This window comes from Agelaius tricolor, unplaced genomic scaffold (assembly GCF_023055355.1).
Source record: "Agelaius tricolor isolate 1412-34295 unplaced genomic scaffold, bAgeTri1.0.p SCAF_2, whole genome shotgun sequence".
In the NCBI taxonomy this organism is placed as follows: Eukaryota; Metazoa; Chordata; class Aves; order Passeriformes; family Icteridae; genus Agelaius; species Agelaius tricolor.
In genome coordinates this window covers 39,124,182-39,146,544 of record NW_027269262.1, presented here as the reverse complement: position 1 = coordinate 39,146,544, position 22,363 = coordinate 39,124,182, and the positions used below count along the sequence as shown (strand labels likewise).

The 22,363-nt window shown below is 39.2% G+C and overlaps 1 protein-coding gene across 6 annotated transcripts in view; it reads left to right on the top strand.

Annotated features, from left to right (window-relative positions):
* The first annotated feature begins 235 nt into the window (after window positions 1-235).
* The window catches only part of SOCS6 (suppressor of cytokine signaling 6), a 28,454-nt gene continuing 6,326 nt past the window's right edge, over window positions 236-22,363 (top strand). The window contains exons 1-3 of one of the 6 annotated variants that reach the window (XM_071456493.1): window positions 236-368; window positions 2,460-2,539; window positions 21,558-21,674. The gene's annotated coding sequence lies outside the window, so the exon portion shown is untranslated. Of the gene's footprint in view, window positions 499-2,459; window positions 2,540-21,557; window positions 21,675-22,363 lie in introns of all 6 variants that reach the window. The other 5 variants (XM_071456501.1, XM_071456516.1, XM_071456509.1 and 2 more) reach the window with 5 other exon arrangements.

Sequence of the window (22,363 nt, the reverse complement as noted above, 5' to 3'; positions counted from 1 at the left end):
GGGCCCGGTTTCTGCGGGGCAGACGTGCCGCAGGGGGCTGGTGGAGTCCGCCGGGCGGCGGGGGGGGCCGGGCGGGTGTAGGACGGAGCGGGGATGCCCGCGGCCCTCCTGCCGCCGCCGGGCTGTGCGCGGGCGCCGCAGCCGCAGCCGTAGCCGTGCCTGCCGCAGGCAGCGGCCATCGCGGGCTCGCCACCCCCGTGCGCTCCTCCGAGGACGGAGGGGTGGGGGCAGAGGAGGCGGAGGAAGCGGCGGCGGCGGCGCCAGGAACAGGGAGGCGGCGGCACGGCGAGGGAGGGAGCCAGAGCCGAAGCCGGGCCGGGCCCCGCGAAAGCAACAGCAGAGCCAGCTCCTCCTTCTCCTCCTCCTCGGTGAGTGCCGCTCCGCCACCCCCGGAGGTTGCTCCCCGCCGAGCCCGGGAGCCGGCGGAGGCCGGGCCGCACCGCGGAGGTGCCCGGGAAGAGGCCCGCGCCGGGAGCGGGACACCGCGGCCTCCGCTGGGTGAGCGTCCCCGGGGCAACGGCGCGCCGCGGCCCGGCTCCCCCCGGCCTTCACCGCTGGGCGCAGAGGGCTGGTGCGGTGAAGGGAGAGCCAATGGATTGGGCCGGTGCGGTTCGCCACTTGCCCGCCGCCCTCTTCCCGGGCCGCGGCCCCGGCCTCCGCTCCCTTTGTTTGCTGGGCTCCCCGAGCCCGCGGCGGTGCCAGGCCCTGCGGAGGCACCGGGGCCGCGGCGCGGCCTGCGAGGCGGCCGGGCGGGAAGCAGTGCCGGGCCCGGGCCGGCGAGGCGCTGCCCAACCCCCGCCGTGACAGGAGGGGGCCAGGCCAGCCTCTCGTCCCCGCCAGTGGCGGCAGCGGGGCCCGCCGGGCTCCGTGCTCCTACCCTGGGCCGCTGCCCGAATGTACCCCGCGCCTACTGGTGCCATTGTCGGGGGGGGGGGGGGGGGCGGAATTGGGCTGATTTCCCTTTACCCCGCCGTGAAACCTGCCTTCACTTGAGGCTTGTATGTCCCCGTCTCCGGCGGGGCGGGTGCCCGGAGGTGGGGATTTGGCAGTCGGGGTCGGGGTTTGTGCGGTGCAGGAGCCCCGGGTTGTTGCGAGGTGAGGGTGCGCCAAGGGCTCCCGAAGGGGCGAGCGAGAGAGGCTCCTTTCTGTGACAGGCAGCACTTAAGAACTTGACTTTAACAAAAGCATTACCAGATCCGCAAACTTTACTCGCTTTCATTGTTCTTCGAGCTGCTTTTTACACTCTCTTTCCGTAAAGATGCCACTTAGAAAACAATTAGCCCATGCCAACCCGTTTGCTTATGAAAAAAGCCTTTGCAAAACAACGGGTTTTTGAGAGATGCAGAGGATGATGCTTCTGTGATAGGAGGGTACTTTGGCTATGTCTTTCTGTCCCCTTTATTTTTGTCTTCCTATGTTTTTAAAATCATCTTAGTTTGGAACACTGTGGGTTTGTTTTTTCATGTGGAGTAGGTTACTGCATTAAAGAAATTGGTCGTAGAATATGCTTTAGTCAGGAAAACTGACTTCCCCTTAAAAAATTCTTGTGCCTTTCACTGTGAGGACCCAACCACTCTTTCCTACAGGCCAAGAATGTTTATGCCATGTCTATCCTCTTAATACACCTGTAGTTAAATGCTTGCTCCAGGCCTCCTGTCTTGGAGAGTTGCTGTCTGCACAAGTACTCAAGGAATAATGTCTCTGCATTTCTGCTCTGGGTGGAAAAAAACAGGACTGGTTCTGTTTCTAGTTTTTGTTTGTGCTAATAGATACATCTTTAGATTGTAGAAAATATGGAAGCTTTGGTGCGATTATAAAATAAATTACTTATCTTGGCTGGATGACTCTCAACAACTAGAGAATGTGTAGGTATTTTTTTAAGTCTTCTGCAATAAGACAGTAGTCGTAACTCACAGTTTTACTTGTAACTTAAGACTGACAATTTCAGCTTTTTCAAAATGCTTACTTTTTTGATGTGTTAAACAGTACTTGAAGGGAGTTTTCACTTCCTATTCAATATTTCTTGGGGTTTTTGCTCTGTGCTTGGAACTGAGCACTTGAAACAGGTTCACGTCTTGTATGCTTAATCAGGGATGCATTCCCTATATCCCAAGTTTTGAGATTTAAGTAGATTTTTTTAAAGTTAAAATCTAATGAAATTAAGCATTAATACTTAAAAGTTTAAGTGATAACAGACTGTTGTTATGCAGACATACCCACATTAACTAACTCCCTGGATGGCTGGAAGGGTATGGAGTAGTTAGGGAGAAGCTCTGTGTTGTTTCCAGGGGTTCCATGGGCATCACTTTAATGTACTGCGTGTATTGCAGCATCAAAGTGTTTGCATGGATTCAGAAGACGTGATGGATAATTCTAAGTTTCATAAAAACTTGATGTACTGAAATTTAAAACCAGTTGTGTGTTAATTTACACTATGCTATTAACTTCTTTGATCCTAGATTGTGAAGTTGGTCAGTAACCTTGGCTTATTCTTGGAGAGGGATGGTTTGAAGAAATGGTAACTGGTTCCTACTGTTCTGTGAGTAGATTACAACTTCAGACTCTCCTTAACATAATTAATTGATAGAGTGAGAGTGTACTCTTAACAAAAAGTTGTTTGTACAAAACAAGTTAATTATTTCTGCTCTTTCTTAATAATTTTTTTATAGTCTTACAGTAATTCGAACATGAACAGTTGCAGGACTTCATTTGGTAGGGCTGCCCTGAGTTCACTACATATTTACTATGCTATTGTTGGCAAAACTTGGGCCATAGTCCAGGGTAATCCCTAATTTAAGTGCCTTTTTTTCTCTTTCTTTATGGCCCTCTTGGTCCTACACAGCACTAGTTTAGCAGTGTTTGGGTAGTACAATGCAATAACATAAAATAGATAGAAAGGAGACTGTTCTCAGCTGGTGTGTGCCTCAGTGTTTTGTTGATAGGGCTTTAATGTGTGTTAGCAACAAATTAGAGAGGGTGGCTCAAGCAGTTCTGATGCTCCAAGGAAGAAAATAAGATACAAATAGTATAAAAGGGAATGTAATACAGATGCTAAAATGGCTTGAATATAAATTGGGTAGGATGAAAAACAGAATAGAGATAGATATCTTATGCCATGTAACTGTATATTTTGTACTGTAAAGTATTAAACTGAGAGCAAATACAGAACTTTGAGTTGAGAACTCTTTTTTATGTTTTTTATTTTCCAGAAAAGAAATAATTATATCTGTAATGTTCCTTGTCCTTATGTTTATTCTAAAATTTGTTTGCATTCTGTTTTGTTGCACATCTGATTTTCTGGAAATAAATATCAGTCTTCAGAAGACAAAGGTCCCAAGGTCTTACCACCTTTGACCTGGACCCTCCCAATAAATTTGTAGTAGTAGAGAAGGAAGTATCCTTTAAGAAAAACTTTTCTAAAAATCATTCTTGATGATTTCAGATGTCAAGTTACATACAACAGTATGTTTTTGTAGAAAAGAAGATGATTGTGCTTGTAATGGGATATTTATTGTCCAGGATTAAAAAGCAGATTCGTACCACTCAAATATATTTTTGATACCGCAGAATAAAAAAATTCATGGTACACAGTACATTCCTTCTTTTATAATTGTTTTACTTTTTCCTCTTGAAATAATTGATTCCTGAATTAAAACACTGTACTATGCAAGTTGAATAAATTTCTGTGTTAAAAATAGTTAGTTACATTACTTTTGAAAGAAAGATTTAGAAACTTGGTGGTTTTTTGTTGCAGAAAGTTTTTCCCCCGTAGCTGAATTGAAAAAGCTATTGAAACAAAAACCTGTCACCTACTTCAGCCTCTCCTGGTGAATAAAACCAAACTGAAAGCAAACTGGCCTATAATTATTGCCCTGGATGAAAATGGAAAGCTGACTGTATGTAAAGTGTTGACTGATACATCAAGGTTATGAAAAAGGTACACAAACTTTGCTGGAGTCTACACAGACTGAATTTGAATAGGCAACGTGAAGCAAAATCTGGCTTAGTCTCCTTATTTTGAGAATTAAAATTTTCAGATCAAAGCATTAGAAATTTAGCTCTTCAAGTACTTAAACTCACTTAAATAAAAGTTGCTCTGGATATTTTGTTTTGGTAGTTTTTGTGGTCTTCTTTTGTCGTGTACAGGCATGCAAACAATAAGTATTTGGAACTCCAGACAATTTCAGAAGGCTTTGAGGTGTTTGGCTTTGCAAATCTAACTGCTCTTCATTAGACTGTAATGTGGATTTAATAATCTATCTTTGCATATTTTTAATTTTTAAAAGATTAATTAAACTGTTATCTCTCATTAAATTATTTTCTGGAAAATATTAAGATAAAATACTTTGAAAACTATTGGTCCTTTTCTGTCTCCTTAACGATTCACATAACACTTTGGACTCTGAGGAACTCAGTTGGCCTCATTTATGAGGCCACATGTTACCTAAAAAATTCTTTCTTGGTTGCTGCATCACCAAGAAAACTATGCAAGTTAAATGTAGGTGTTTGTTTAGCATGGATGTCAATAGAGTGGCTGACTTGTTCTGCCTCTGACTTTAAACTCCATTGAAGGAATATGAAAAAAATCTTTCTTGCAGGTAAAGCCAAGCATAGAATGCTGTATATGGACATTTCTGTCCAGGTGCTGCTCCCCTAACATTGCTTCCTTTTTTGTATATTTCATGCACATAGCCTCTCATGCTCTGTCTTCTGGGAAACAGTCTTTTTGTAATCTGCCAAGTGCAATAGGTTGGCAATTAAAAAAAAAATCTTAGATTTGTAAAGTGAGTGAGTTTTTGTTGTAAACACCAATTAATCTTGCTGTAAACTGCTGTAAAATAGTTTTGGATGAGAGCCATTTTCTCTGGAAGTGAAGGTATAGATAGTAGATATTAGTAATTTTTTCTGAGAGTTTAAGTGGTCTGAAGTTAAAAATTTAAACCAAGAAAATGAGCTGTGCATATTATTAAGTAAATCACACACATATATGGTATTGTTCTTTGCTTTTTAGTGCACTGTATAATCAGCAGCTGTACTTGTGTCATTTAACTTGGATGTATGTGATACTGACCTGTAAGAGCAGTTGTGATAGGTTTTTAGGGTCTTGAATTCATGTGGTGAATGCAGCTAGGAGATAAAGTGATTAATTTTAGCATTTGAGAGTCCCAAAGTTATTAAATCTGCTTTTTTCTCAAGGATATTCTGTATTGCTTAAAACAGTACATGGAGTGCTACTTTTGAAAACATTGTTGGAAATGAGATTCCAGTCAGACTTGGTTTTACAGTGTGTGATCTCTTCTTTTTTCTTGAGTAGTTTTATTCTTAATTAATCTTGACGTTTTCTGGTAAATGTGCTAAAACAGTAGCTTGTAGGAGTCTTGAGTAGGTGATTGTTTTTCCTTCTCCAAAGCAGTCTGTATTCCTCAAATAGGTTGAGAACATAGTAGGCTACTCCAAATGTTTCTTTTTGGTCCCATGATGTCTCTAATACAGTGGTCAAACTTGCCTTCTTTTTTTGTTCCTTCTGATTTCGGGAATTCTGTCTCTCCTGGCTTTACCTCAGCAAGTGCTGCAGGACTGGGCAGTTACAAGCTGTAATTTTGACTAGTTTTTGACATCAGTAATGGGTTTTAATACCCTTGGAATCCCTTTGGTTTAGTAATCAGGTATCAGATTAGGAGTTTTAATCAAATAGAGAAACAGAGACAAGTGTCAGCAGGGCAAAGGTTTTTGATTACAGAAGGTGTGCCTTCTAGGATAAGCTGTGTGGAAGCTGTACTCCAAAAACAGGGTAGGCAGCATTTCAGATGGATGTTCTTTCAGGAGCTGGTGGGAACTGGGCGAGTGAGGAATTCTCGCCAGATTCACTAACAGAAGCTGTTTGTGCAGGGATACTGGTTTGGGTGAAACTTGTGCTGGGGGAGTTTTCCAAGGTGGAATTTTGGTCAGCCCAAGGAGACTGGCTCTAGAATAGTTGGTTTGTGCATTCAGACCTACGAGTCACTAAGGTGTGTGTAAGAGCTTAAGTCTCAGTCTGTATAAGGTAGGTGCCTAGTGGCTTTTTTATTCCTTCCCCTCCCTGTTCTCTCTGCAGCAGAAAAGAGACAAAACCAGTGCGGATCAATTCACACTGAAACATTGACTTTCTTCCTCTTTTTGGCTTTTGAAAGGAAAAGAGCTGCTGGTTAATAGTCGTAAGTAATGCTGAGAGGTAATAAAATACTAGCCATTAGCCTTTGGCATTATTTTGTGCAAAAAATCCAGTTACTTGGGAAAATACTTGCAGTGAGCGTAAATATTCTGTGGTCCCTTACTGCAGGGATAAAAGTCTCTATTCACCAATAGCACTTATCTGAGCTGTTGTCTAATCCAGTGATGATCAGAAGAAGACAGTGAATTGAAGTTGTTATATCAGTACTGACTCGTATGTTCTGTGTATTACAAAAATAAGTGCTTTTGGAATCTGCAGTGTTTTAAATGTTGTTTGACAGGGGAAAAAAAAAGCACTTAAGTTCTATGTATCAGCATTGAAAAGTATGTATCCCCTTGATTATCTTTTTTTTTTTTTTAATTGGGCTAATACTTTTTTTTCCTTCATTTTATTTATAGTGTGTCTTTAAATTTAATGTCAGAACTGGAGAAAAGAAAGTCAGTGTGCATGGACACGACTCTTTTATTCGTGGTTGAACTTTGAAGCTTAGCTAGCTTTTGCAGCCAGGCTTCGATACTCCTGGCTCTGCAGAAATTTGACCTTGCTCTGGAGATAGCTATCTTAAGGGCTTTGAGTTTGTGTAAATCTGATAGAGCACATTACTTCATACAGACAGTGAAAATTTTATCTTTGATCCTGTCTGTGTGTAACAATTTATACACTGATGTGAAGTTGCTCAGTGTAAGGCCCAATTTTTTCATGTGCAAGCTGAATACAATGTACAGTGAGGAGTCCCATTGAGTTAAATGGTTGCTCACAGTTAATTAATCTTCGTTGGGTTAGGACAGAATATTAGCAAAATCAGATAGTTTAGGGCTAAGTGTAAAATGATTTCCTGCTACTGCCAATGTTATTTAAAAAAAACCCATGACAGCCCTGAACCAACCATCTTCCAGCGTGCATCAGGACAAAACAGTGTTTGTCTAAAAACTGCCATTAATATATTTGCCATCAGATTCATTGGTTGGGGTAGTGAGCCGTTTCTGTCTGCAGGTGATGAGAGTGTAGGTGTAGGAGAAAAAAAGAATTTCCTGATCTTAATCATGAATAATTAAGAGGCTCTCTCATTTTGACCCAAAATGAGAAAATTTGCATGTAGACTAAGTTTTGTCCGAACTGGTCTAGTCCTGTAAAAAGGTTTTACTCTGACAAGTCAGGACTTTATGAAAAAGATGGCTAAACAGCTTTGCCTATGCAGTTAAAATTCTGTTCCTATTCTGGTCAGTGTGTGAGTTGTGCAGTGTTAGGGTATGTGCCTTCTTACAAGCACCCTTGGACTTAAAAGGGTGAAATTAGAAATTTATGTAATGTTTCACCTTCTTTTTTAAGGGGAAACAAAGTGTAAAAGTAATTTTGTGAGATTAGCTGGAGATAATACTCTCTCTACAGGTGTGTTTACCTGGTGTATTTGACAGTACTTTAAGCACAGCCGTGTCTCCTATTTCCCATGTGTGGATAGACTCTAAACCATAAAGAAGATAATTAATTAACTGTTCTTATTGGGCCTCCTGCCAGTGAAATTGGGAAGGGAAATATTTTACATAAACTGTGTTTTGCATTCTCATTTTCTGAAATGCAGAGCTTGGATTACTTTCTGCAGTGGGTCCTAAGACCTTGGAGGGGCAGCCAGGCCAAACACATGGGGGGATCAGTGGGCCCATAGTGCTTGGTGCTTGACTGATACAGATTCTGTTACTGGAGCATATTCCAGGAGAGACTGCTTAATTAGAGGTACTCAGGATGATTGCCCCTTGGGCTCCACCTGACTCAAGATGCCCCCAGTCTTTAAATAAGGAGAAGGAAGTTCTGTTCCTGCCCCTTCACCCCCTGCCTTCTGGTTTGTTGTGTTGTGCTGGCTTGTCTGTAAAAGAAACCTTACTTTCTGTTTCGCTGGTTGGATCTCTTTTCCTGGCCATGAAAGACTGATCCTTCTTTAGGTGATACTATTTGACAATCTCAGTCGAATTGTATCTCATTAAATAGTATGTGCATTCCAGAATAGAATTGAGGTGCAGCTATGTAAGAGTGGGTTCCTTATGCTTGATGTACTAAGTGCTCCTTTGCCTTTAAAATGGATTCCCAAGTGTGTGTGACTGGATTGTTGTCACTATTATTTATTTAGGACCATAGATAATAGGTGGATATTGGGCCTGTCATCTATGTGAAGGACAAAATGTATCTGCAGTGAAATATGAAATTAAATACAAAAGTGTGTAGCTAAAAATTTCCTTGTCATTTGCACATATAGGTTTCACAGACTGCAAGCAGTACAGGCTGCATTTCCCAGTGATGTAAAAGTATAGGATATAACAGCTTGCTAGGTAGAGCCCTCATTCAGAATGTAAGATAGCCATGGTAATTTTCCACTTTTGTCCTTTCTGTATGAGGACTACTCTGAACACCAGCCTTTCAGTTGCTCTGTGGTGTGAAAGGATTTCTATTCCTTCTTCTAAAGCCGTTCTGAAGAAGACTAACAGAGCTGAAAATCATCTAGATAGTGTGCCTTTTCTCATCCTGGTGGGGTAAGCAACTGATCCGGAGAGGGAAAACCTGCTCCTGACTTTCTCTCCTAATTCATCTTGCATCTGAAACTGTTGCTGCACAGTAGGATATATTGAGACTCTCCTTTCGTGCTGTCTAGGACCACTGCCCAAGTAATTAGACTTTGTAGTTTGATTTCCATTTGTGCAAGCTCCTTATGTGATCCAAAGGAATTCTATGATCATGCTTCCACTTCTCATGATGTCCATAAAAAGAAGTGGTTGCCACTGAATTTTATGTGACATGGTTCTGGGTGATGATAGACAGTATTAAAAATGTAGATAAAGGAGTTAACCACAGGGCAGCCACTGATACTGTTCTTTTAACACTAAGTACTTCTGCTTTTATATAAAAAAAATAAGACTAAAGGCAATTGAGGAGCTTTTAGTTAAAAGAAAAAAAAATCTCTGAAATTCTGATACTTCCTTGATTAAGCTGCTCCCTGTATGTGAAGGATTTTCAAGAACAACAAAGGTCCACATGTCTATGAAAGTTTTAAGGAACTTGATTGTTGTAGTATGCCCAAAGTACTTGCAGCTCCTGTAGATTTTTAGAGGGACTGCTTATGCTTTGATACTGAAAAAAAAGAATTCTAACTTGGACAAAAGCCAGGTTTTTTTTTATTTTAGGTAAGAGTAGTTACAGTTATGACCTTTGCAGTTTGTCAAAATATACTTGGCTTTCAATTGTATTTTTGGAAAGCAGGCCATCAGCCTCGGTCAGATCTGTTGTTACAAGCAGAATGGGGTGGGGGTTGTGAGAATGCTTTGTGCCATGCTAGTGACACCAGTTTAGCCAACTCAGAGCTTGTATCATGCAAAACTTAAACTCTGAGCCTTGGCCTATTTGTTAGTCTGAATTTGCTTTCTTTGCACATTGTACTTCAATCACTTTAATCAATGGTTTAGAGCTAACCTTGAAAGGTGTTTGAGTGTTGCTGCACTTTTTTTTCCCTTTTTTTTTTTAAGAAGAAGGGGACTTGTTTTATTTTTTGTTACCATTCTCCATAACTTTGATGGTTTGCTTTTATTTTTTCTGCATCTTTTTAACGTCTTTAGCTACATACCACTGATGGATTCTCTGCTCCTCATCCTGCTACCTGGTACTGTAACATGGGCTATTCATTTGCTTACTGCTTTGATAAATAAAACAACTGGCTGAAAGGACTTTCTGAAATATCTGCTGAATTGTGATGTTTTAAAGGAAGTCGAATCGTGACTAGAGGACAGTGATAGAAAGTTTACTGAAACGTTTGGTATATTTCAAAAGAATAATGAAACCCAAGCTTGTGTGTTTGACTTACTCCTCCATTGTCAGCAAACTGCTGAAAGGGACCAGAAGAAGTTTAAGTGATCTCTTGCAGCACACGGCACTTTGCTGTTACAGTCAACTCCTGGTGCTGCTGTTGTTTGGTTCTGCTGCCATCTTAGAGAAGTGTGGGAGATTTCAGATTTAGGTAGGGTAGGTGTTTTCTCAAAACCCCAGCAGCTCTCACCCCTTTGCCCCATAGCTCCACATTATGTGAATTCAAAATTTAGGTTTCAGAATTAAACTACCTTCTTTTTGACTGATGGTGCATGTTATTCAGCTTATGAATCCATCTAAAACAAGTGAAAATTAATCTTTCTGTGTTCTGACTCATGAAGTGTTGAATAGAGCATTGAGTGCCTGTGCACTAACATTTAAATGTTGGACAGAGAGACGGCGAAAATGTCCTTAATGAAGTAATAATTCTGTCTGGAATTTTGAGTTTAATTGGTGTCCTGTAAGTAAATGGTAGGACTATACATTTTAAAGGATGTTGGAGAGCAGCATTAATGTAAACATTTTTGTCCCACATGTGAAAGAAGAAAGAGAATTGGTTAGGAAACTCTTCTGGCTTTTCTCAACTTCTGAGTTCTTGGACTTTGAACCTTAATGAAATTGTCTACTATGTTTCCTATATAAACAGTTCAGATAAAGGATATAAAATTACTTTTCTCACTATGCTGTTCAAGAGGGAAAGCACAAAGGATTTTACTTGCTGAGAGAAGTTGATTGTGATTATTTTAGTGATAATGTTTTAAATTTTCATGAAAGTAAAATTGTTAGTGAAACTTAGAGATCGTTTTTAAAGGTTTAATATTTTGCACTGCTGTTTTCTTAATGCAATGATATAAAAAGTATCTCCTAAGCCTTTCACTTTTTAACAGTTGATCAGAATTGAAAAACCATTCACAGTAACAAAATACTTCTAGTGAATGTGGGTGGTATCTTTAAGGTCAGAGGTAAACATTTTTATGGTACAATGAAACAGTTTTTGTGAACATCGTCTCTCTTGAGAAATGGAGATGTTTCATGTCACTTTTCTCCTTGGTTTTCAAAATACTTTGGAGTTCCAGAGAAACCTTTTCCTGTGTTTAGAAATACCCTTGGATTTTTGTATATGTAAGAATATAAGAATTTTTGCCATGGCTGCTCTCCTAGCTGGGACACTGCCTTTCTGCTTATTTGATAAAACTTGGTTGGGCAGCCCTCGTGGGACTTCAGGGCATACACAGAAACCTTGCATGGTTAAGTTTTCTTTCTGTGGGAAGTAATGCTAAAACAAACAATAGTCTCTGAATGTGAGTTTAACTCTTGAGCTTTTTTTTTCTTGAACTTTTGAGAAGTGACTAGGGAACCTGGCTTCTTGAAAAGAAGCCTCTTACTTTGTATGAGACACTCTATTGCAGTATTTTATGTATTTGTTGGTATTGCAGGGATTAGAATGACCTTGGTTGACTAAATATACTTATGGTTTAAATGTAGGCAATGCCTTTTCATCCCAGGTCTTTCATAGTTCACTGAATATCTATTTCTCTTTTCAATGAGTTTTACTGAAAGGACGCATACACTTTCAAATTATGCATATGTTATATATGTATTGTAGTAACACAGTTGGTTATTGCTTTGGAAAAAATGTTGCTGCCTTTAGTTAAAAAAATTGAATTAAATCTATGATAATTTCACAAAATTACTTTTCTTTCACAATGAACACATGAATGATATCAGTTGTTGGTGTTTGTATTCTGTTAGAATTTTCCATTGTTAGAGCTTAAAGATATGAACTGATTTAATGTGCATAAAAAAGGAAAGCCATAGAGGCAGGAGTCTGCAGGTTGAAAACTTATCAAATCTGAGTTGTATGGCAACTAGATGCCTTGATGCAAGGTAAGGAGTATCCAGTATTGACAGTAAACATTTTCATATGGTCTGGAGGGGAAGGGTAGAACCTTTGTGACATCTGTGTAGCAAATACGTTGTATTTCTCTGATAATTTAGTGAAGGAAGTCCCAAAACAGAGGTCAGTCCTTTTTTCTCTGTGATTCTGGGGACTGTGCTTATTAGCTGCTTCCTCCTCAGCATGCTTGGAGATTTCTCTGCATGTGTGAACTCTGTACAGATGTTGTGGAAGATCTTTCCACTTTTATTTCTCTTTAATCAAGGCACTGTGTTCTTTCCCCTCAGACCATAAATGAGTTAATTTAATCCTTCCACTTATGTCGACGGTTAACTGTCTCAAAGAATTGCTGCATCTTAGCTTGAATTGAGAGGATAGTGTTATCTTCTAAGGAAAGAAGGCTTTTATTCTTATTGAAATGGCCTGATGGTGGCAGGTGGGGGTGATAGCAGTAAAAGCATTGGAGATTCTACCTGGTCATACGAGTTCCAAGGGTCATTCAGTCTCAATGAAAAACTGTACTGGGGAGGTTAATTTGGAGTCAGCATCAGTCATGAGATCCAGGGCAGAATGGTACAAGACAGTGTAAGGCTGCAGTGTATTGCTGTTTGCTCTGGCCTTCTAGAAGAGCTGAAAAATCAGAAAATGAGTCTTCCTGCAATTACATGTTCTCCAGTTGCAGAACATGACTGTGCTGCATATGGCAAAAAACCAGAATCCTCTTTTTCTGTGTAGGGAATTATAAAGCCAGTCGCTATCCTGAAAGCTTTTTCAGGTGCCTTTGTTTCAGCTTGTGTATTTGGTAGACAGATTGCTATAAAATATATTTATCTTTTAGAGTTTAACAACGTTTCTTTTGTTCCTGCTAGAATACATTAGATTACTACATTTGAATTATTGCTTGAAGAATTTAAGTACTATGTTTTTGGCATACTTTTTAAAAGGTTGGGGTTTTTTTCCTATCTGGATATTTTGAAAGGAATTGTATTACCTGGAGCTAATTTGTGCAGATTTTTTTTTCCTATTTTTTTTTTTTTATATTTTTTTAAATTTAATTATTTGATGCCAGGTGGATCTTATTTGTAGGAATAAAGGCCAATTACATATGGTCCTGGTTGTCTGTCAGTTAAGCATAAATGACAAATGTAAGTGGAAAGGTGAGCAGTTTACCACTTACTGGTGAAGATACTTGTTTTACAAACATGGGCTATGAAGCCACCTGTTGGCTAGATGGTGTGGCAAGTGAGGTGTTTAAAAGTTATGTTTAACTTTGTTTTGGGGTTTGTTTGTTTTGGGTTTGTTTTTTCCCTTGTGAATGTGACTTCATAGCTTTCCTGATATGTTGTTTTCTCATTTTTGCTCCTGAAGAAGAGAGTATCCCCTGTTGCACCAAAGAAAGCAGAATTATCAGTCATTCTTGCTTGGTGCTATAGTAATTTAAAATGACTTTATCTGTCTTTATTTTCATATCAGGTGACTGGGACCGGCAGAAGCAAAAAAAAAAAAAAAAAAACAACCAAATTAACAACTCGTAATTTAAGGAAAATGACAATATTTAAAAATTTGTAGTATAGTGACCTATGTAGTGATGCTGTACAAACCAATATAATTTTCAATAGAAACATGAATCACAGAATATTTTGAGTTGGAAGGGACTCGAGGTGGGGTGATGCTTCCCCCAGTGCAGAGCAGAGTGGGACAATCCCTTCCCTTGCCCAGTTGGTGCCTGTGCCTGATGCCCCCCAGGACAGGCTTGGCCCTCCTGGCTGCCAGGGCACTGCTGACTCAGGTTCAACTTGCCATTGACCAGGACCCCCAGTTCCCTTTCTGTGGCACTGCTTTGCAGCATCTCATTCCCCAGTCTGTCTGTACATTTGGGATTGCCCCATCCCAGGTGCAGAATTGGGCACTTGCCCTTGTTAAACTTGAATGGTTGGTGATTGCCCAGCCCTCTAACTTTTCAAGGTCTCTCTGCAGGACCTCTCTGCTCCTCCCAATTTTGTGTCATCTGCAAACTTGCCTAGTATCTCTTCCAGTTCTGTGTCCAAGTCATTTATAAAGATGTTGAAAGAAGCACAGGGCTGAGGATGGAGCCCTGCAGAGCCCCACTGGTGAGAGGTCACAGTCTGATGTCACCTTATTCACTACAACCCTTTGTGCCCGACTCGTGAGCCAGTTGCTCACCAATCCCATGCTGTGTTTATCCAGCTGTGTGCTGGACGTTTTGTCCAGAAGGATCCTGTGACAGTACCAAAAAGTACTGAAATCCAAAAAGATAATATCAGTTTGCTTCCTTTGATCACCTAGGTGGGTTACCTTGTCATACAGGGAAATCAGGTTTGACAAGCAGGACTTTCCTCTCATGACACAGTGTTCTGGCTGTGACCAATGACTGAGTTGTCCTCCAGATGTTTTTCAATACCTCCTAGAATTATCATCTCGGTATCGGTACCAAATGGTATGAGGCTTCTCTTTCTATTTCCATTACTTTTCCTGTATTTTCCTCTTTCTCCTTGCAATGTCTTCCCTTTTTTTTCCTAGTGATTTTTTTCCCCTGGAAGCAGGAAACAAATGTGTAATGTAGCATTGGGTGTTAACTGAGTGGTGTATTTCTGTATTGCCCATTTGGTACGTGCCCCTCGTACTGTGGAGTTCTTTGGTGACAGATGTTTGGCCTAAGAAGTTGAATGAATGTTCTGGTAGCACAGTAGGAAAAGATCATTCATGGTACCTGTTTAATGTCCCCTTGTCAAAATATTTTTTTTTGCAGCAGGCCATTTTCAGCTGTCTTGGTTCATGTTTTGGAAGCTGTACACAGTAACAGTGTTTCTGTGCTTGCTGTAGAAACACCAGCCTGAACTTTGAAAGCGAAACCAAAATTGATATAAGTCAACGTGAAGTGGTCCTATTTAGCTGCTGCATGTCTGCTGAGTGTTTTCTTTCCTTTTTCGGGAAGGGCTGGAAAAGTGTTTCTCACAATTATATTATTTTGTCACTAACATGAAGAGTGGTCAGATTATTGCTGACCACAAAAAATCAATTTGAGACAATGGTCTGCTTTATTATTTCTGTCTTTCTGGCATATGCTTTGAACGGATGGATAGCATTTCTAAAATTATGTTTGGAAATGCATAATGGAGGATTCAGAAACCAAACTGCATTGGGTTTTACTACCTGCACCCATACAATTACATATATTATGTTTTTTTCAACATACATTCCAGTATTTAGACATTTATGCATACTTCTCAATGAATATAAGTGCAGAAATGCAATTTTATTTTGTTTTTACTGTGTTTTTCCTGTTCTTCCTTTCATTTTCATGATATTAATTTCAAACACTTATGCTGGTCTCAAATATGTAGGCATAGAATCTGTTCCTTGCCATCTTAGAGCAAAAATGTTTCAAAATTGATTCCTTTTACAGAATGTGATGTTGGTCTGTATTGTAAAATGAAATGCTGGTTTGTAGAGCATTATAGTTTTGCAGCTTTTCAGACTCCTAACATAACTGTGTTATGGTTTAAGAGGATTGCATATATATCTTGGATAACCATAAATCCTCATTATCAAGTTGAGGCTTCCCCATACCTTACAATGGAGGGGAAACATTTTGGTGTAATCTTCTGTCAGGATGGAGTGGGGGATGGACCCTTAGTTGGAAAGGAATTCTCATGCATTATCTCCCAGGAAGTCAAACCTTTGCTTATGAAACTACTTAATTTTTGCTGACAGACAGTCTGCTGCAAGGCTGGCTGCTGCATTATGGTAAAATAGTAAGAAATGAAAACAGAGCCTGACTGAGCATTATTCTCACTCTTCATCTGCTTCTGCACAGCTATGTGAAAACTAAAAACAAAAGTTTATTTGGAGTCAATGGATGGGGTTTCCTGCATGTGAAACATGTGAACACATCAGGTTTCTTTAGTGACTTCTCCCATTTGAGTCATCAAAAATGTTCTTTTCTCTTTTTCAGCACCTTGGCATACATAGAACTGCTGGGTTATTTTTTTTTTTTTTGCTCCTTTTTCCCTTGCTGTTAATCAGGATCTTAGAGCCAAATTGTGGTTTCATTTTCCTGGTAATTTTTCCACATTCTTGAAACAATTTGTTAGCAGTATGGTTTATTATCATATATTTGCAAAAGAAAGTGATGAAAGGTGGTACTTGTGTTGTCTTTTAGTAAATGTATGCAAAGTACAGTCTGCTTATTTCCCTATTTGGGTGTTGATTCTCAGTTTGTGAGAGATCTAGCAGGAATGGCTCAAGTGGTTTCTGGCTGTCATCCACCCAGCTTCCCTGGAGTTTCCTCCTCCAACAGCAGCTCTGGTGTCATGATGTTGTGTGTGTTCTTGAGCTGATACCAACTCATGCTGACTTCAGTTTAACACCCCCACGTTAGTGTTCCCATGGTAGCTCAGGAGCAGATACAGATCCCAGCCAGCCATCCTTGGGTGACAGAGATGTAACCTTGGCTGAGGTCTGTTAATATTAGTAACTGGGTTTGGCTGTTGTAGTGATGAAATTATTATAGTTACAAGTTTGTATATACACATATGAACCATAATAGAGATGCCATTTAACACCCTTAAGTTACTCCCCAGAGGAAAATCACCAATCAGATAGAAATATTCCATTCTGCAACCAAATATGGGAAAGAACAGGACCTACTGCAAGCACTCATGGATTAAATATTGTTAAAACAAAGAAAATGAAAAAAAAAACCCAAGGAAATCTAAATGTTAAAGGGCATTCTTTTTCAACAGCAGGCCAGGAAAAAGAAGTCAAGGTATTTGGGCTTTTCCAGTGGCTTTGTTCCTGGTTTTACATACTTTCAATTACCATAATCAGAAGTGACAAAGAAAAATTTAATTGTGTCAAGTTTTATTATTAATTTACCCCACTTTTCTACGTATTACCAAAGGTGTACCTTGGTTATTCTCTGCTGAAGGTTGGTAGTGATTAGGGTTACCCTATCCTGTGTTGGAACAGTAGTGCACATGGACTGTTTTATGTTTAAGTTCTGTAAAAGGAGGAAAAAAAAATAGGAGAGATGATATGACTAAATGACACAACTTAGTGTTGGTTGGTTGGTTTTAAATTATAATCTGTATAAAGCCTGTTCAATTACATTGCCCTGTAGAGAGATTGACCGTATTTTCCTCAGCTGCTCCAGTCATAGAGGATAGAAGTTTAAATTTGTGGTGAATAACTCATGGTTCAGGTGTTTGATTAGTTAGCGTAAAAATAGGAGGCTTTAACTACTCTTGAATGGTTATAAGTGTAATGTACTGTTAGATGAGCTTCTCATCTATTTTTTCCTTGTTCTGATTTTATGTGAAGTTGTACATCTGAGCCTTGAGCTCACAAGGAAAGCAGGCATGCAAGTCAGAAGGGCTTTTATAGAATTTGTGATCATATTAGGGGAGTGTTCATCCATTAGCGACGAAGCCACTACTAAAACCATTTATCTTTTTTTCTTGTTTTCAAGGTATAAGAGTATGCAATGGAATTTAGATTACTTCATTTAAAGATTCTTCTTACTGAAAAGAAGTATAATGTAGGAATTTACTTGAAGATCAGTGAAGGGAAAAAACCTCACCATCTTCAGTGTGCTTATGGCATGTATAGAGGAAAAGCCAAAAGTTGCCTTGTAGTATGTATGTTCTTTCAGAAACAAATGGTGTTTGAATCTCTCTTTAATTAATATCTTGTGTGTAGTTTTTGTACTCTTATAGCTTGAAACTCTAAGTACATAGCAGGAAATACCTCGAGTCAATATTGTGTATACTGGTTTGAAGAAAAAATTCCAATGATACAGACTTCAGTATTGAAGTAAAGTTGATGGGAATGGGTATGGAGACCAACTTCTTAACAATTCATAATAATAGATCTAGTAACTTTGGAGAAGATGTAGACACTTATGAATTTTCAAAAAACAGCACTTGAAATCTGCATTCCTTAAGATGCTGTTTTTGACATGCTCTTCCAAAGAATGTGTGACTATATTTCAGTGACAATTTGGGGAAAGCAGGGGAATGAGAACATATACTTCTGCAGATTAGAATAGGCTTCATTATCTGACAGTAATGAGACCCTAGTGGTTGTCATGCCCAGGAATACAGAAACTTTTGAGGTATTTTTAGTTATTTTCCTCATATAAATAATTTTGCTAGAATTCGATAAATTGAAATTGTAAATTATGTAAGTCTTATGATGATCCAGTAGAAGAATAAAGATTATATATTTCTAAGCGAAAGACAGACTTTTCAGGAATGATGCAGGATGATGTGGGTTAAAAAAAAATCAATGCTCAACTGTTTCACTTTATGGAAATAAATAAGCAGATTAACATTTATTTTAGAAAAGTTTTCTGAAGTAGCATTGACTAATAATTTGAAGTAATTTTTGTGATGACTTTTAAATTAAACTTTTTAAGGACAATTCTTTGTTCAAACATGAGTTGTATTTTGCTGTATGTTTCCAGTATGATGTTTTCTGTCCTAACTCCTTAAAGTTATTCCTGGTTTATTTCTATTGTAGTGTATTTTGGCAGCATTGTTTATAGTATTTGTCTTGGGAAATGAGTATGCCTAACATACAAGTGTGAAAAAGATCAGAAATTAATAAAGACAGACTATAATCAGACTTTTTTGTTGGTGTACTTTTGCAAACACTGCTTAGAGTTAGCTATGTGATTCCAATGTACTGAAACCATTTTGTACCATCAAACTGAAACTACTCTGAAATGTTGGAATACGCAAACTGGATTTGCAATAATTGATATATATTTAAAACTTCCATAATTTTTCATACATTAGTGTTGGCCACCATAATAATTAATATACCATTGCATGGCCTGCTTTTCAGGTTTCTAAGAAGCAGCCTGTAAAGTAAACTTTTAGTCCTAATTATGTTCACTAGTAATTTCACATTTGTATGTGAAATGTTGCTCTTCCTCCAAGTGAGGTGTACAAATTTAGTTTTCATTACACATATTTTTTGCATTTCATTGCACATATTTTTATGTGCAAAAGGGGACATGGTGTTTACTGGGTAGTAATTTGGTAGTTTTCATCCAGAGACCTGGCTTGTATTTTGTTAACCTGCATACTATTAAAAAATTTGAGATGCAGAATTTGTGATGAAAGTTCATAAGTTTGAATTTCATTAATCCACATTATTCTGTGTGTTAAGATCTCATTTCTTTCTGGATTCAATTAATCTCTCATTATCAGTCTGTGTGTTCCAGGTGTTTCTGCACATATAGTCCAGAGGCTTTGGGAATACATTGGTGGAGTTCGAGTCTGTTTATAGTTGCAAATATCTGCCAGAAGAATTTCTAGAGTTGTCTCTTGTTAGGCTGTCCAATTCACTGTACAGCAGATGGCACTGGAAGAGCACATCGGTGGGAAGCTTCAGTCACGCCGTAATTCTTGCAAAATACAAGTGAAGCTGTTGCTGTGCTGAGGGTTGTGAAGTTGCATAATTCATTTTAATGTATTCCAGGAAGGGGTGTATGCCTGGCCTCTTCTGCTCCAGCTCTATTAGATGAAGACTGCAATGAATTCTATACTTGCAAACATATGAGTGTATCATCTATTGAGGGCTGTTTATGTAGTGTTTTTAAACATATTGATATGCAATGCAGAATTAGCTGGTGCTCTTTAAGTACATGCGAAGAAGGAGATGTATTGGGATCAATTTGGGTGTCTGACTTCAGGGTGTATTTGTTTTCTCCCACCCTGGATAAAATAGAGGAGGTATCACAGGGCGGGTGTAGGAGGTATCATAGGGCGGGTCTCATATGGACAACTTATTTAGAGACTTGCTCTCATGATGTGAGTGTGTTCAGTTTACTTTGAAGAGCTTTGACCTGGACTCTCACTAGATTTTTATCATCTTCTCATGAATGAGTGAACTGGGCCTCTGGATAGATGCATGTTGTTTATGTGCTTTACAGTTTATTATCAAACCTTTCTTACATTTTGACATGAGTTTTTACAAGATTACAACTAATAAACCAACCATTTTATAGAATCCAGAATATACTGAGTTGGAAGGGACCCATCAGAGTAATTGAGTCCAGCTCCTGCTCTGTGCAGGACAGCCCAAGAATCACATCATGTGCTTAAGAGCACTGTCCAGACACTTCTTGAACTCTGTCAGGCTTTGTACTCTGACCACTTCCCTGGAGAGCCTGAGCCAGTACCCAGCCACCCTCAGTGTGAAAAACCTTTTCCTGGTATCCGACCTAAATATCCCCTAATTCACCTTCCTGATGTTTCTTTGAGTCCTGGTACTGGTCATAAGAGTGATGAGATTGGTACCTGCAGACAGTACCTTCCACAAGGAGGGAGGGAGATTTCTGGAAAAGTGGAAATTATATCAGCTTGTGGATGTCAGAAGCTGTTGGAGAGCACTGGATTTCACAGGTGGAGCTAATGTGATAATTCCCAGGCTTCTGGTACTACATACATAAAAGCAGAGTTAATTATATCAAATGAACAAATGAATCAATGCTCTGACTTTGTTAGTTTAGGAGAAGGAATGCAATCCTGAGGTTGTAATTTTCACTCATTTTGTAGGTTAATTTGGTTACATATGACAAAAAGAGTTCTGCAAATTGGAAAGGTGGCAAAATCCAAATGGTTTAGGATTAGAAAGTCAATGACATTTTGAGTCTCCTTTTAATTGACATGTAAGTCTCCCTTTATCTGCACTTGTAGGAAAGTAAACATAGTGTTTTAACCTGTGAAAATTCATACCCGTAACTCACGATTGTGTTCACATTGTGTCACTGGAGGTTTTAGTATTTCATGAATCCTGATACAACAGGTATCATGTTAAAAGTGGAAAGTAACTAGTGAACATATCAGAAAATACTGGTTCTGGTTAAGTCTTAGTATTCATTTATAGCAAGTAATTGATTCTTAGGCTTTTGTCTAGGAAGTGTTTTGGTCATGTTTGTTCTTTGCTGGTAGAAAACAAATCAGTTTAGAGACTGAAGAAACCTTTTAGTTTCTCCCCATTGAAAGAAAAGAAAGTGTTATTTAGTGTGGTAATTAAGAAAATGAAATGGAAAGATCTGAATGTGCTCTAAAGATGGACTTGGGAAACATCAGAGGTTATAACAAGGACACAGACCCAGTCTTTGAAATAGGTTGATGAGGATAGGACTAGGGTACAATTTAAGTAAATCAATCTTTACTACTTCTGCTTGTTATAGAGCAGTGTCCATGCCTCCAGCAGCAGAGTTTTACTTAAAATTTTTCAAGGTGTTTTGAAGTTCAGAATCCGTAGATGCTTCACATTGCCTTTTAGTTTGCTTTGGATATGATCCTTTAACCTTTGTGTACTTGAGGACCACAGAAGTTGGGCTGGGCAGCAGCAATAGGCAGTGGACTGCTTTTTGGTTATAGTAAGCATTGTCCTTCCATGCTTTTATGCAGTTTTGGAATGCTTATTTCAGAAAACGGTATTGTTTAGTTGATAAAACTTATTTCAGTCCCTTGCACTGTTTTTCTCGGTTTGCTTATATTGTGATACTCTGGGAGAAAAGTGGGAAGTGCATATATAAGGGCTCTTTTACTTTCCCCTCAGTCCATCAAGGTTGGAAGATTTCTTGAAAGATTCTTAGACTCCTTCAGCTTGCCATGCTTAGCCTGGAGCCAGGCTTGCTGCTGCAGGTTGTGCTGCTAACATCGCACGTATTTGGAGGTATGTGTAATAACAGTTACTACTAATTGTAGTACCCACTTCTGTGCGAATAGCAACTTCCCTGTCTTCTCCTTTTTCATGCATTGTCCTTCTCTTTGCAGAGCTATTTACTTTGGAAGATCTAGCTAAAATTAAAACAAAGCAAACCATGCCCATCCAAAGCCCCCCCCAAAACACAGTCAAACCTCAATCAAGAATAAAAAGAATCAGAAAGATCAAATTTGTGGGTACCTGATTCTGCAAGATGCCAGGTTGGAGCAGTTGTCTGGAACTCGAGCAGCTGTGTCCACTAGGTCTTGGCAGAAATACTGGAGGAAGAAGAGCTCTAATAATTTTAGGCAAGAAGAGCCCATGACTTGGTTTTCTGTGGCTAAAACAGATTGGAAATCCTTTCTTTCACAGAAGTTCCGGAGGGGACTTGCTGTAAATGTATGTTGCTTTGCTGTTAAGGAAAATCTGTATTTTCCCTACAGTTAGTTTTCCTATAAATATGGAATCTTCTAAATATTACTCAACTTTCTTGTGTAGAGAAAGTATAACCTTATATGACCATGTTTTTAGGACCAGTCACAGTTTAACCTGCATGTAGGAATTCTGTTGATTAGATTGTTTTCTGTAGTTTTATTTTCTGTAGTTACTTGTGTGGGGATTTTTAGGAGCCCTTGGAAAGAGAGGAGTGTTTATGTGTT